Genomic DNA, 14,178 nt, shown 5'->3' on the forward strand with positions numbered 1-14,178 from the left:
GAGGTTAAAACCAGGGGAGACGGAGGACAGGATCCATGTAATTCCATAAACGGGAGTAAAACTGGGAATACATTCCAGATGCGGCGGGGCCCCTGTAAACGATCCGACACACACAGCGCTCTGCTGGTGTGGGCTTGGAAACAGGCCAGGAACACCGGATCTGGGAAGCCTAAGGGTAAAGAGAGGTCAAAGGTCAAGGAATTTCAGAGATCTGTCAGCCATCACTCATATGAACCACAGACTGAGGGATTGAGGAGGGTGAGGGTGAGGAGGGTGGGCGGTGTTTGACTGGGATTTTATAAGCCCTCCGTATGTCTCTGGACACACTGTTACACACGTACACATACGCAAGAATACGGATAACCTAGATGATATAGCTAAATAGATAGAAACAGACAACAAACAAACAGTCCGACAGAGGCATACATACACCTGTTTGGTAACCAATGACGTAGGCAGTCACAGCTGACCTGGTTTCCCATGGTCTTGTAAGGCTATTGTGTCTTGGCTCCTCTGCTCCCAGACTAGTCTAATGGATACCTATTGCTGCTGTTTGTCAACCAATAGACGTATTTCTCTCTGTCTGTCCCTATGTCTGTCTGTAGTGAAATCCCATTCAACTAGGTGGAGGATCTATGGATATTATTTTTCTATGGTAGTAACATCATGTACTAAGGTTAGGGTGGGGGTTGTAATTATGTTGGGGTTACTCACTGGTTAAAATGTATCTAGTGCTGTTTTAAGGCCTCATATGGATGATAATTAATACACAGCCACGGACCAATGTTGCATTACACTGGTTATTTTGATCGTATGATTTATAACAGTATGTGTGTGTGTGCTAATTTTAGAATGTGTCTGGACCATAGTTGTAGAGAAATGTCACAGGATGTTCACAGTGACAAAGAGAATGAGGGTTGACTGACATGGTCGGCATCCAGTGTGTGTGTGTGTGTGTGTGTGTGTGTGTGTGTGTGTGTGTGTGTGTGTGTGTGTGTGTGTAAGTATGGGGCATTCTATTTTGAGGTCCGAATGGGTCCCCTGTAGGTACCCTCAACCTGCTATAATGATACTCTGTTCACACCACAACCAGAGCTTTCACAAAGACATAGTGTTTGTTATGGTCTGAACTGGGAATCTGTGTGTGTGTGACATCAGAGAATGTGTCTGCATATGGAGACACCCTTGGTTGGATTGTGAGATATTAGTGCTGGGAGTTTGAAAAAGAGAGAGTTTGAGAAAGAGAGTGTGGCTACACATTTTTTTTTTACCTATATTTAACTACACAAGTCAGTTAAGAACAAATTGTTATTTTCAATGACAGCCTAGGAACAGTGGGTTAACTGCCTGTTCAGGGGCAGAACAACAGATTGGTATTTTGTCAGCTGAGGGATTTGAACTTGCAACCTTGCCGCACCAAACATGACTTGGACTCGAGTCTGACTCCAGTCACAAATTTGATGACCTGAGACTCGACTTGATAGAAAATAAAATTAGGTTTTGTATTGTTTTGTCACTCGTTTTGTGACTTTGGACTTGACTTTTACATGAGACCGATCACTTGACATTTTCCAGCCAGGTTTTGTAACATTTTCACACAGAGTCTCCGTGGATTGGGCTACTCTCCACACAGCCAGAGACAGTATCGCACTTGCAAAAAAAACTGATTGGCTACTGAAACGCACCCTCGGCCCTCTGATTGGACCAGCAAACTGTCAATCAGCAGTCACTTTGCTTATTCGATCTGGTCTCTAACATAGGCCTACCGCATTGCACCAAATTTTGTTTAAAAAACATTAGTTTCAGAACCAATACATTGCATAAGACCGTTGACCAGTGACCAGTCATCAGCATTGAAGCGCAAAGGCGAGCGCCTGTATCCAGATTAGTGACCAGAAAGCGCTTGTTTAACTTTCTCTGGTTTTACATGGCAAAAACAGAGTAGCCTGCCTACCTACGCTGATATCATCCATATAAAATACAATTTAGCAACGGACGCATCTTTGCCAGAACAATAGGCTACCTGGTGATTTCATTGATCATTTTCATATTTCAGATATGCCTAGTTTGGGTGGGTTATAATGATATACCTGAGTGGTGGTACTGACTATACTGTATGTCTAAAGATACAGTGTAGCTGTAACGTCGCTCTACCTTCGCTACTGTATGGGATGAAGATGTAACATTTTCTGGCAATGAATTACGATACTTGTGAGGAAGAAAAAGGCTACAGACAGATCATGCTTTCCATCCAGGTAGGCCTCATGATCCTGCTGGTCTGGACACCAGAGGAGTGACAATGTGACATGATATCCCTAGTTGATATTGACTATTAACATGAATGACTTTCAGCTCAAAATTCAGGTGTTAAACGCAGTTTATTTCTGTATCTTGCGTTTTGAAAATGCATCACCTTTTATGGCTGTAATGACAGGATACATTTGTGTAGCGATTGTGCGCTCGTGTTCGCGCTCTGTGGGCTGTAGCCTCAATAAATAGACAAAGATTTTGTGCCCTTGCGATTATAAGGTTATATCTGCGCAAAGCGTAGTTCTGAGATATTGAGAATCAAAGTTTTCACATCCCAGATTTCAGAACTGTTTGGTAGTAAATTTGTCTTTCTTAAGATTTCTGACAGTGTTCTTTTTTTGCTTGTGTGCTATTATTGCTGGCTAGACTAGCTAGATTGTATTTAGCGTGAGATGGCAAAGACGTGTTCTGATTGGTCCGTCTGTATTTGTTCAGACTTGTGATTGGATTGCAGATAGAACCTTATAGAGCCAAGTTCAAATGGCTTTATGCAGATAGAACTTTCTAGTTTTTCATTTTTTCCCACATAACATTTACTTTAAAAATAATCTAACTCCACAGACATATGAAGAACCATCTAACGTTCCATGCCATATGGAACTAACTCATTTTTGACAAAAATGTCATAATGAACCTTATAGTCCCTGACTTGAGACTTGATTCGACTTGACTTGACTTGCTCTTAGAATGCACGACTTGGACTTGACTCGAGACTCGACCCGTTCTACTTGTGATTCGACTTGAGACACGGACCTTGTGTGTGGACATGTGCTTGTATCTGTCCGTCTTGTATATGGCCCAGACAGTGCCTGCTGCAGTGAGTGATTCTGTCCAGACATCCAGACGCAGAGCCACACAGGAGTCTACAGACACTACCGTGTGTGTGTGTGTGTGTGTGTGTGTGTGTGTGTGTGTGTGTGTGTGTGTGTGTGTGTGTGTGTGTGTGTGTGTGTGTGTGTGTGTGTGTGTGTGTGTGTGTGTGTGTGTGTGTGTGTGTGTGTGTGTCAAACGATGGATGGGACAGGACAAACTGTAAACTAGACACGAGACAGCACATCAGAGATTCCATTACGTAGTGCTACTGTCCTTTTCCACAACAAGACGACTGCAGCACTGTGCTGGATCACAGTCTGAAACATATTAGATCAAAACAAATTGACTTACATGACTGGTTCTCACTCTTGGTTCTGTTAATACCTGACTTACATTACAGAATGGTTCAACAGTCTAATTAACCAACTGACAATTGGAAAAAGTATCCATAGATGGCCTAGCCTACCATACCAAATTATGCATTAGTATAAAAGAACAGTACGCTGTAAAACAAAAAAAGAGGTTGATTCATCGTACAATTGTAAGGTAACCAGCTGATATAGGATAGTGAGTTTGCTCAACATTTTGGCATATAGCTCAACCAACATACATTCTTAAGTTGAATTGTATGTTCACTCAACTTTGAATTTTAGGTTGCGTGAACATACAATTCAACTTGAGAATTTACTATACCTTATTTGCATATTTACCAGTGTGCCTTGCCTTTTCGAGTGAATTGTAGTTACTACATGACTGTATTTGTTAGAAACAGAGACCTGGTTGTTGTATTCAATGGCTTTTAGTCCTGTAGCCTGTGATTTTCTAAGTGAACACCAATATGTTATATTTAAAATTGAACTATTTTTTGACATTACATATATCATAAGGCATTTCTTTGCCTTCTCTGTAGCTCAGTTGGTAGAGCATGGTGTTTGCAACGCCAGGGTTGTGGGTTCGATTCCCACGGGGGGCCAGCACAGAAAAAAATGTATTAAATGTATGCATTCACTACTGTAAGTCGCTCTGGATAAGAGCGTCTGCTAAATGACTAAAATGTAAAAAATGATGGCCTAGTCACACCCTAAACAGTGGTCTGAAACTCCTGGTTTACTGGAACAGCCTTCTCAGTAACGGGTACAGTAAGTCCAACTGCTGACAGATTGGTTTAGAAAAATGTATGTTATTTATATTTGTGTACTATATTATTAATCAACCAATCAATGTACATATAAAAACACAGGCCTTGAAACAAACAAAAATCACCATGCAATAGAGCATGCTGGGAAATATGATAATGATGGGCGTGGTATTGAGTGGTTTTGCGCAAACATTAATTTCTAATTTTACTCAACAAGATGGTTCAAATTCAGCTCACTTCGAGCAGAGTTTGTTGAGTAAACCAACTTTAACATATTAACTCAAATGATTGTCCTTTTCAAGTCCACTCAACTCCCATAACGACGCTGATTAAACAATTGGTTAAGTTGGATTTTTTACCGTGTAGGTAGGCTATATGCAGGGCCTAGGAGTAAGCCATAAGAGGAAAATGTTGACTGTACTTGTCTATAGTAGTAATCTCTTCCTCTCTTCTATTTTCTCCTTGGTCCTGCCCTGTCCTGTCCATGTCTCTGTCCCGCATTTCATATGCAGGTGAGTTCATTGCTTTGAATCATTTGTCAATCATTTTGTAGGAGATGACTTATTTTTATTATTCTTGGCACACACTCATGCCTGTAAACATTAACATGCATTGGTAGTTTATTAACATAAGTAAGTAGAATTGTGAGAAGTTACATGGGAGTGTGTGTATGTCTCTGGGAGCACGGCCACACTAATGGATGGAAAATCGTTCCACACACTGTCACGAGACGAACAGCCCCTGATACAGCCTCCTCTGAACTGGCTGCTCATCTATCTCCCCCTTCCTGCTTTTTTAGCCCCCTTCTCCTCTCCCAACACCGTCTCAATAAAGCCCGATAGTCTAAATAAAGTTATTTCAAGTAAAAGTACCTCACATATTCATGGAGGTCATTGAGTTTGGCTGAGGTTCAGATGGGCCAGATTACCTTGTGAATGGAGTGTCTCAGCAGATCTTAGTAGTAGGTAAAGGTAAAAAAGGTTAAAAAAACTATACTGCTCAAAAAAATAAAGGGAACACTTAAACAACACATCCTAGATCTGAATGAAAGAAATAATCTTATTAAATACTTTTTTCTTTACATAGTTGAATGTGCTGACAACAAAATCACACAAAAATAATCAATGGAAATCCAATTTATCAACCCATGGAGGTCTGGATTTGGAGTCACACTCAAAATTAAAGTGGAAAACCACACTACAGGCTGATCCAACTTTGATGTAATGTCCTTAAAACAAGTCAAAATGAGGATCAGTAGTGTGTGTGGCCTCCACGTGCCTGTATGACCTCCCTACAATGCCTGAGCATGCTCCTGATGAGGTGGTGGATGGTCTCCTGAGGGATCTCCTCCCAGACCTGGACTAAAGCATCCGCCAACTCCTGGACAGTCTGTGGTGCAACGTGGCATTGGTGGATGGAGCGAGACATGATGTCCCAGATGTGCTCAATTGGATTCAGGTCTGGGGAACGGGCGGGCCAGTCCAAAGCATCAATGCCTTCCTCTTGCAGGAACTGCTGACACAGTCCAGCCACATGAGGTCTAGCATTGTCTTGCATTAGGAGGAACCCAGGGCCAACTGCACCAGCATATGGTCTCACAAGGGGTCTGAGGATCTCATCTCGGTACCTAATGGCAGTCAGGCTACCTCTGGCGAGCACATGGAGGGCTGTGCGGCCCCCCAAAGAAATGCCACCCCACACCATGACTGACCCCCGCCTAATTGGTCATGCTGGAGGATGTTGCAGGCAGCAGAACGTTCTCCACGGCGTCTCCAGACTCTGTCACGTCTGTCACGTGCTCAGTGTGAACCTGCTTTCATCTGTGAAGAGCACAGGGTGCCAGTGGCGAATTTGCCAATCTTGGTGTTCTCTGGCAAATGCCAAACGTCCTGCACGGTGTCGGGCCCTCATACCACCCTCATGGAGTCTGTTTCTGACCGTTTGAGCAGACACATGCACATTTGTGGCCTGCTGGAGGTCATTTTGCAGGCTCTGGCAGTGCTTCTCCTGCTCCTTCTTGCACAAAGGCGGAGGTAGCGGTCCTGCTGCTGGGTTGTTGCCCTCCTACGGCCTCCTCCACGTCTCCTGATGTACTGGCCTGTCTCCTGGTAGCGGACACTACGCTGACAGACATAGCAAACCTTCTTGCCACAGCTCGCATTGATGTGCCATCCTGGATGAGCTGCACTACCTGAGCCACTTGTGTGGGTTGTAGACTCCGTCTCATGCTACCACTAGAGTGAAAGCACCGCCAGCATTCAAAAGTGAGCCAGGAAGCATAGGAACTGAGAAGTGGTCTGTGGTCCCCACCTGCAGAACCACTCCTTTATTGGGGGTGTCTTGCTAATTGCCTATAATTTCCACCTGTTGTCTATTCCATTTGCACAACAGCATGTGACATTTATTGTCAATCAGTGTTGCTTCCTAAGTGGACAGTTTGATTTCACAGAAGTGTGATTGACTTGGAGTTACATTGTGTTGTTTAAGTGCTCCCTTTATTTTTTTGAGCAGTGTATTTTGCAGACTTAATGTTTGATCCTTCTAGGTTGTTGTGTAACATTTAATGTTTCGGGTCATAGATTGTAGCAGAGATTATTAGAGAAAGTTAATGTTTAAACGTATCACAGTTAAATGTATTTGATATTACTTAAATTATTACCGTGTGAGAGTTTATAGAATTAAATTAAGTAATAAAATCCAAGTACATTTATATGGTAAGAAGTGTGCATCCTGTTTCCATTGATCATCCTTGAGATGTTTCTACAACTTGATTGGAGTCCACCTGTGGTAAATTCAATTGATTGGACATGATTTGGAAAGGCACACACCTGTCTATATAAGGTCCAACAGTTGACAGTGCATGTCAGAGCAAAACCAAGCCATGAAGTCATAGGAATTGTCCGTAGAGCTCCGAGACAGCAATGTGTCGAGGCACAGATCTGGGGCAGGGTACCCAAATTTGTCTGCAGCATTGAAGGTCCCCAAGATTCTCTGGTCTAATGAAACCAAGATTGAACTCTTTGGCCTGAATGCCAAGTGTCACATCTGGAGGAAAGCTGGAACCATCCCTACGGTGAAGCATGGTGGTGGCAGCATCATCTTGCGGGGATGTTTTTCAGCGTCAGGGACTGGGAGACTAGTCAGGATCGAGGAAAAGATGAACGGAGCAAAGTACAGAGAGATTCTTGATGAAATCCTGCTCCAAAGCGTTCAGGACCTGAGACTGGGGCGAAGGTTCACCTTCCAACAGGACAACGACCCTAAGCACACAGCCAAGACAATGCAGGAGTGGCTTCGAGACAAGTCTCTGAATGTCCTTGAGTGGCCCAGCCAGAGCCCGGACTTGAACCCGAACATCTCTGAGAGACCTGAAAATAGTCGTGCAGCGACGCTCCCCATCCAATCTAACAGAGCTTGAGAGGATCTGCAGAGAAGAATGGGGGAAACTCTCCAAATACAGGTGTGCCAAGCTTGTAGCGTCATACCCAAGAAGACTCGAGGCTGTAATCGCTGACAAAGGTACTTCAACAAAGTACTGAGTATAGGGTCTGAATAATTATATAAATATGATATTTCAGTTTTTTTCTTTTTTCTAAATTTGCAAAAAAATCAAATGTCTAAAAACCTGTTTTTGCTTTGTCTTCATGTGGAATTGTGTGTAGATTGATGAGGAACATGTAATCAATTTTAGAATAAGGCTATAACGTAACAAAATGTTGAAAAAGTCAAGGAGTCTAAATACGTTCAGAATGCACTGCAAGTATTTTCTAGGTGCAAATCAAAGGTTTTGTGTATTATTGTCGCTCAGCAAAAGGTGTGCATCCAATGGGTTGTGTATAAGGTGTGTATCTTCTAGGTCCCCAGGGGTGTGTATGATGGATGCTGAGTAAAATGTGTGCGTCAGCAGTTTTTGGTGCTCTGGAGCGGAATGCTCTGTAGTAGCAGGGCTGCAGACACCCAGGAAGGCAGGTAAAGGTCTGCACCTTGACTGTATATTTATAGAAGGCCACATCAATTAAAGATGCAGGAACTGAGGGTCTATGGAGAGCACACACACACATAGTATACACACACACAATTACACAACAGGGTACATTTTTACTAGAACATGGTGAGGACAGCGACGAGAACACACACACGTGTGCACGCAGACACATACACGCCTATGCAACATACAATATACAGACATATGGATATAAACACACACACGCATGCTTATGTAAATGTTACCCATGCATACACACACACTGTTGCTGAGCTGGTAAGCTGTTGAGCTGCAGTATATTGCTTTAAATGACTTTACAGTCAGCGTAGACAGCCTCCTTTTCCACTGGGAAATATCACTGTGAGAGGCAGTTGCACTTGCTGTCGTAACCGACTGTTCAGGAAATAGCAGGCAGTTGAATGCATGGACACGCGCCCGCGCACGCAAACACACATGCACACACTGTGCTGGCTGCTTTCCTGTCAGTCTGCAACAGCTGGGCACAGCTTAAGTTATACGCAAGTGTAAAGGCATGTGGCCACACGGTTCTCCTCAGCACTTCCCCTAAGTGTGTTTGTGTGTGTAGGCGTGTGTGTGTCTGTGTGCCTGGGTGTGCACGTGTGTGTGTGTGTGTTCTCGTCGCTGTCCTCACCATGCTTGGATGTTCTAGTGGAGATGTACCCCGTACCTCAGCCACCCAGACGCCAGTACTGGTGTAAATCTCTGAGGGCTGAAAGCACACTCATTAGCACTTCTGTGTGCTTTCTTTTCTCCTTTCTTCCCTTCACTTCTCTTCTCCTTTCTTCCCTCACTTCTCTTCTCCTTTCTTCCCTCACTTCTCTTCTCCTTTCTTCCCTCACTTCTCTTCTCCTTTCTTCCCTCACTTCTCTTCGCCTTTCTTCCCTCACTTCTCTTCTCCTTTCTTCCCTCACTTCTCTTCTCCTTTCTTCCCTCACTTCTCTTCTCCTTTCTTCCCTCACTTCTCTTCGCCTTTCTTCCCTCACTTCTCTTCTCCTTTCTTCCCTTCACTTCTCTTCTCCTTTCTTCCCTCACTTCTCTTCTCCTTTCTTCCCTCACTTCTCTTCTCCTTTCTTCCCTCACTTCTCTTCTCCTTTCTTCCCTCACTTCTCTTCTCCTTTCTTCCCTCACTTCTCTTCTCCTTTCTTCCCTCACTTCTCTTCTCCTTTCTTCCCTCACTTCTCTTCGCCTTTCTTCCCTCACTTCTCTTCTCCTTTCTTCCCTTCACTTCTCTTCTCCTTTCTTCCCTCACTTCTCTTCTCCTTTCTTCCCTCACTTCTCTTCTCCTTTCTTCCCTCACTTCTCTTCTCCTTTCTTCCCTCACTTCTCTTCTCCTTTCTTCCCTCACTTCTCTTCTCCTTTCTTCCCTCACTTCTCTTCTCCTTTCTTCCCTCACTTCTCTTCTCCTTTCTTCCCTCACTTCTCTTCTCCTTTCTTCCCTCACTTCTCTTCTCCTTTCTTCCCTCACTTCTCTTCTCCTTTCTTCCCTCACTTCTCTTCTCCTTTTCTTCCCTCACTTCTCTTCTCCTTTCTTCCCTCACTTCTCTTCTCCTTTCTTCCCTCACTTCTCTTCTCCTTTCTTCCCTCACTTCTCTTCTCCTTTCTTCCCTTCTCCTTTTAACTTGTCTGTTTAGTTAGCAGCTTTCATCATTTTAAATAATGACAACACTAAACACTCCTTTTACTTTTTTGAAATTGTCACACTTTTTAAGCTGATGATCCGATTTGTTTATTCATTAAAAGGACAATAACGGCGAGCTATTGATGTTATTCACGGACATTATTGTATTTTAATCTTTATATTTATGAAAAAATGATGTTTTATTATATACTGTAATTTATTCCACTGTTTAAAATACTTGGTGTCAGCATATTTACGAGTTATCTGAAGTGAATTGTTTTGTTGACTTGTTGATGCTGTACACAGGCGTACCATGCACAAATCAGAATGGCTTAATAGCCACATAGCAGTGGCATAGCGGGCACAGAGCAGCGGACTAGTCTCTCTGGTGGTCTGGTGGGGGGTATGCAACACCTCCTCTAGGGCATGTTGTGTCATAGCAACTCAATAGTAAATAGATGGACATCTGTCTGTCTGTCTGTCTGTCTGTCTGTCTGTCTGTCTGTCTGTCTGTCTGTCTGTCTGTCTGTCTGTCTGTCTGTCTGTCTGTCTGTCTGTCTGTCTGTCTGTCTGTCTGTCTGTCTGTCTGTCTGTGTTAGTCCTGGCAGCATGGGGCTGCATAGTAAGACTTACAGGAGACATTCCTGTGAATTGACTCTTTCTCACTCACACACACCCATGCACGCACGTATTCATGACTCCCCCCGCACAAACACACACACTCAAACCCATAGACAGTGTAGAAATACACAAACTCTCCTTCTCACACACACACACACACACACACACACACACACACACACACACACACACTCACAAACACAGAACACATTGACAGAAAGCCAGAGTGGCGTTAATCAGGGCAACATGAGTGATATTGATGTGAATCAGGCAGTAATCAACTGGAATAATGTTTATGCTGTGATAGGCTACACGGGTCTGGGCCAGCCATAGGCATCAAAGGAAGCACATTCTAACAAAAAATGTTTTTGATCAAAGCCCACTCCCGCTACTCTGTCTCCCAGATTGTGTACGTTCGGTCCAATTGCAAGACACACAGGACTCACGCACCTTACACACACATGCATATGCATACACTGGGCTCAGCTCCCCCAGCCTTTACCAATCAATGTTCCTATTTAGATCAGAGTGTTCATTGCCAAAAGTTCTCATCTGTGTTTATCTATCCTGAAGTGGTGTCTTTGGAACGCACAAGCACATTTCTCCAATCCTCTCGTCTACTTTATTTGGAGACTACCATGACCATAGCCTGGCATGTAGAGGAGACCGAGGTTGGTTATCACACTTTTGAGTAATTTGAACATTTCTCTGCACCGGTATATCTTACAAGACTGTTAGTAGAAAGACCAAGGTACTGGGTTGAAATGGGGACCTTTTTTTATCCAAATCAAATTGTACGCATATTTAGCAGATGTTATTGCGGGTGTTAGTGAAATTCTTATGTTCGTAGCTACAGCAGTGCAGTAATATCTAACAATTCATAACAATACATACAGATATAAAAGTAAAAGTATGGAATTAAATATATAAATATTAGGAGAAGCAACGTCAGAGTCTGGAGTATAAATATATATATGGGATGGAATGAATATACATTATAGACATTATGGACAGTATTTGGAAAGAATATTTAGTATAGCTGTAGAATACGTAGGATAGAATAGTATACAGTGCATTTGGAATTGTTACGTTACAGCCTTATTCTAAAATTGATTAAATATGTTTTTCATCATCAATCTACAAGCAATACCCCATAATGACAAAGTGAAAACAGGTTTTTAGAATTTTTTGCACATTCATTAAATATATTAAAAAAACAGATATCTTATTAGTATTCAGACCCTTTGCTTTGAGACTCAAAATTGTGAGTCCTGTGCATCCTGTTTGCATTGATTATCCTTGAAATGTTTCCACAACTTGGAGTCCACCTGTGGTAAATTCAATTGATTGGACATGATTTGGAAAGGTACACACCTGTCTAGTTGACAGTGCATGTCAGAGCAAAGACCAAGCCATGAGGTCGAAGGAATTGTCCGTAGAGCTCCTAAACAGAATTGTGTCAATGCACAGATCTGGGGAAGGGTACCAAAACATTTCTGCAGCATTGAAGGTCCCCAAGAACACAATGGCCTCCATCATTCTTAAATGGAAGAAGTTTGGAACCACCAAGACTCTGCCTAAAGCTGGCCTCTGGGTCAAACTGAGCAATCGGGGGAGAAGGGCCTTGGTCAGGGACATGACCAAAAACCCGATGGCCACTCTGACAGAGCTCCAGAGTTTTTCTGTGGAGAAGGTAGAACCTTTCAAGAAGGACAACCATCTCTGCTGCACTCCACCAATCAGGCTTTTATGGTTGAGTGGCCAGACGGAAACCAGTCCTCAGTAAAAGGCACATGACAGCCCGCTTGGAGTTGGCCAAAAGGCACCTAAAGGCCAGATCATGAGAAACAAGATTCTCTGATCTGATGAAACCAAGATTGAACTCTTTGGCCTGAATGCCAAGCGTCACGCCTGGAAGAAATCTGGCACCATCCCTACGGTGAAGCATGGTGGCGGCAGCATCATGCTGTGGGGATGTTTTCAGCAGTAGGGACTGGGAGACTAGTTAGGCTCGAGGGAAAGATGAACTGAGCAAAGTACAGAGAGATCCTTGATGAAAATCTGCTCCAGAGTGCTCGGGACCTCAGACTGGGGTGAAGGTTCATCTCCCAACAGGACAACTACCCTAAACACACAGCCAAGACAACACAGAAGTGGCTTCGGGACAAGTCTCTGAATGTCCTTGAGTGGTCATCTCTGGAGAGACATCTCTGGAGAGTCCTGAAAATAGCTGTGCAGCTATGCTCCCCATCCAACCTGATAGAGCTTGAGAGGATCTGCAGAGAAGAATAGGAGAAATGCTCCAAATACAGTAGTGCCAGGTTTGTGGCGTCATAACCAAGAAGACTCGAGGCTGTAATCGCTGCCAAAGTAAAGGGTCTGAATACTTATGTAAATGTGATATTTCATTTTCTAAAAACCTGCTTTCACTTTGTCACTATGAGTAATTGTGTGGAGATTGATAGGGAAAAAAACTAATTTAACCATTTTTAACCTAACAAAATGTGGAAAAAGTCAAGGGGTCTGAATACTTTCCGCATGCACAGCAGTAGTTGAATAGGATGGCATTGACTAGAATACAGTATATACATATCAAATGAGTTAAACAGTATGTAAACATTATTAAAGTGACCCGTGTTCCATTATTAAAGTGACCAGTGATTCCATGTCTATGTACATAGGGCAGCAGCCTCTAAGGTGCAGGGTTCAGTAATCGGGTGGTAGCTGGCTAGTGACAGCGACTAAGTTCAGGGCAGGGTACTGGGTGGAGGCTATTTAACAGTCTGATGGCCTTGAGATAGAACCTGATTTTCAGTCTCTTGGTCCCAGCTTTGATGCGCCTGTACTGACCTCGCCTTCTGGATGATTGCACAGTGAACAGGCCGTGGTTCGGGTGGTTGATTTTCTTGATGATCTTTTTGGCCTTCTTGTGACATTGGGTGCTGTAGATGTCATGGAGGGCAAGCAGAATTCCCCGGTGATGTGTTGGGCAGATCGCACCACCCTATGGAGAGCCCTGCTATTGCGGGCTGAGCAGTTGCCATACCAGGCGGTGATACAGCCCTATAGGATGCTCTCAATGGTGCATCTGTAAAAGTGTGTGAGGGTCTTAGGGGCCAAGCCAAATTTCTTCAGCCTCCTGAGGTTGCAGAGGTGCTGTTGCGTCGATGTGGATGGGGGTGTGCTCCCTCTGCTGTCTCCTCAAGTCCACGATCAGCTCCTTCGTTTTGTTGAGGGAGAAGTTATTTTCCTGGCACCACTCCGCCAGGGCTCTCACCTCCATTCTGTAGGCTGTCTCGTCATTGTTGGTAATAAGGCCTACTACTGTTGTGTCATCTGCAAACTTCATGATTGAGTTGGAGGCGTGCGTGGCCATACAGTCATGGTGAACAGCGAGTACAGGAGGGGGCTGAGCACGCACATTTGATCAGCGTAGTGGTGTTGTTTCCTACCTTCACCACCTGGGGGCGGCCCGTCAGGAAGTCCAGGACCCAGTTGCACAGGGCGGGGAACTTAGAGGGTACAACGGTGTTGAAAGATGAGCTGTATTATTATATTTTATACCAACATGAAGTATAAGCCATTAAACACCCTCTGTCCACTTGTGACAACGAGCCCCATCTTGGTTGTTGAGGTTGGTTGTTACACAGTATGGAGTTGGTTGTCAGTGTT

The 14,178-nt window shown here is 43.7% G+C and overlaps 1 protein-coding gene across 15 annotated transcripts in view; it reads left to right on the top strand.

Annotated features, from left to right (window-relative positions):
* LOC115153192 (potassium voltage-gated channel subfamily KQT member 5) overlaps nt 1–14,178 on the top strand; it is a 170,532-nt gene that overhangs the window by 92,352 nt on the left and 64,002 nt on the right. The gene's annotated exons all lie outside the window — the stretch shown is intronic.

Source organism: Salmo trutta, chromosome 18 (genome assembly GCF_901001165.1).
Source record: "Salmo trutta chromosome 18, fSalTru1.1, whole genome shotgun sequence".
Taxonomy (NCBI): domain Eukaryota; kingdom Metazoa; phylum Chordata; class Actinopteri; order Salmoniformes; family Salmonidae; genus Salmo; species Salmo trutta.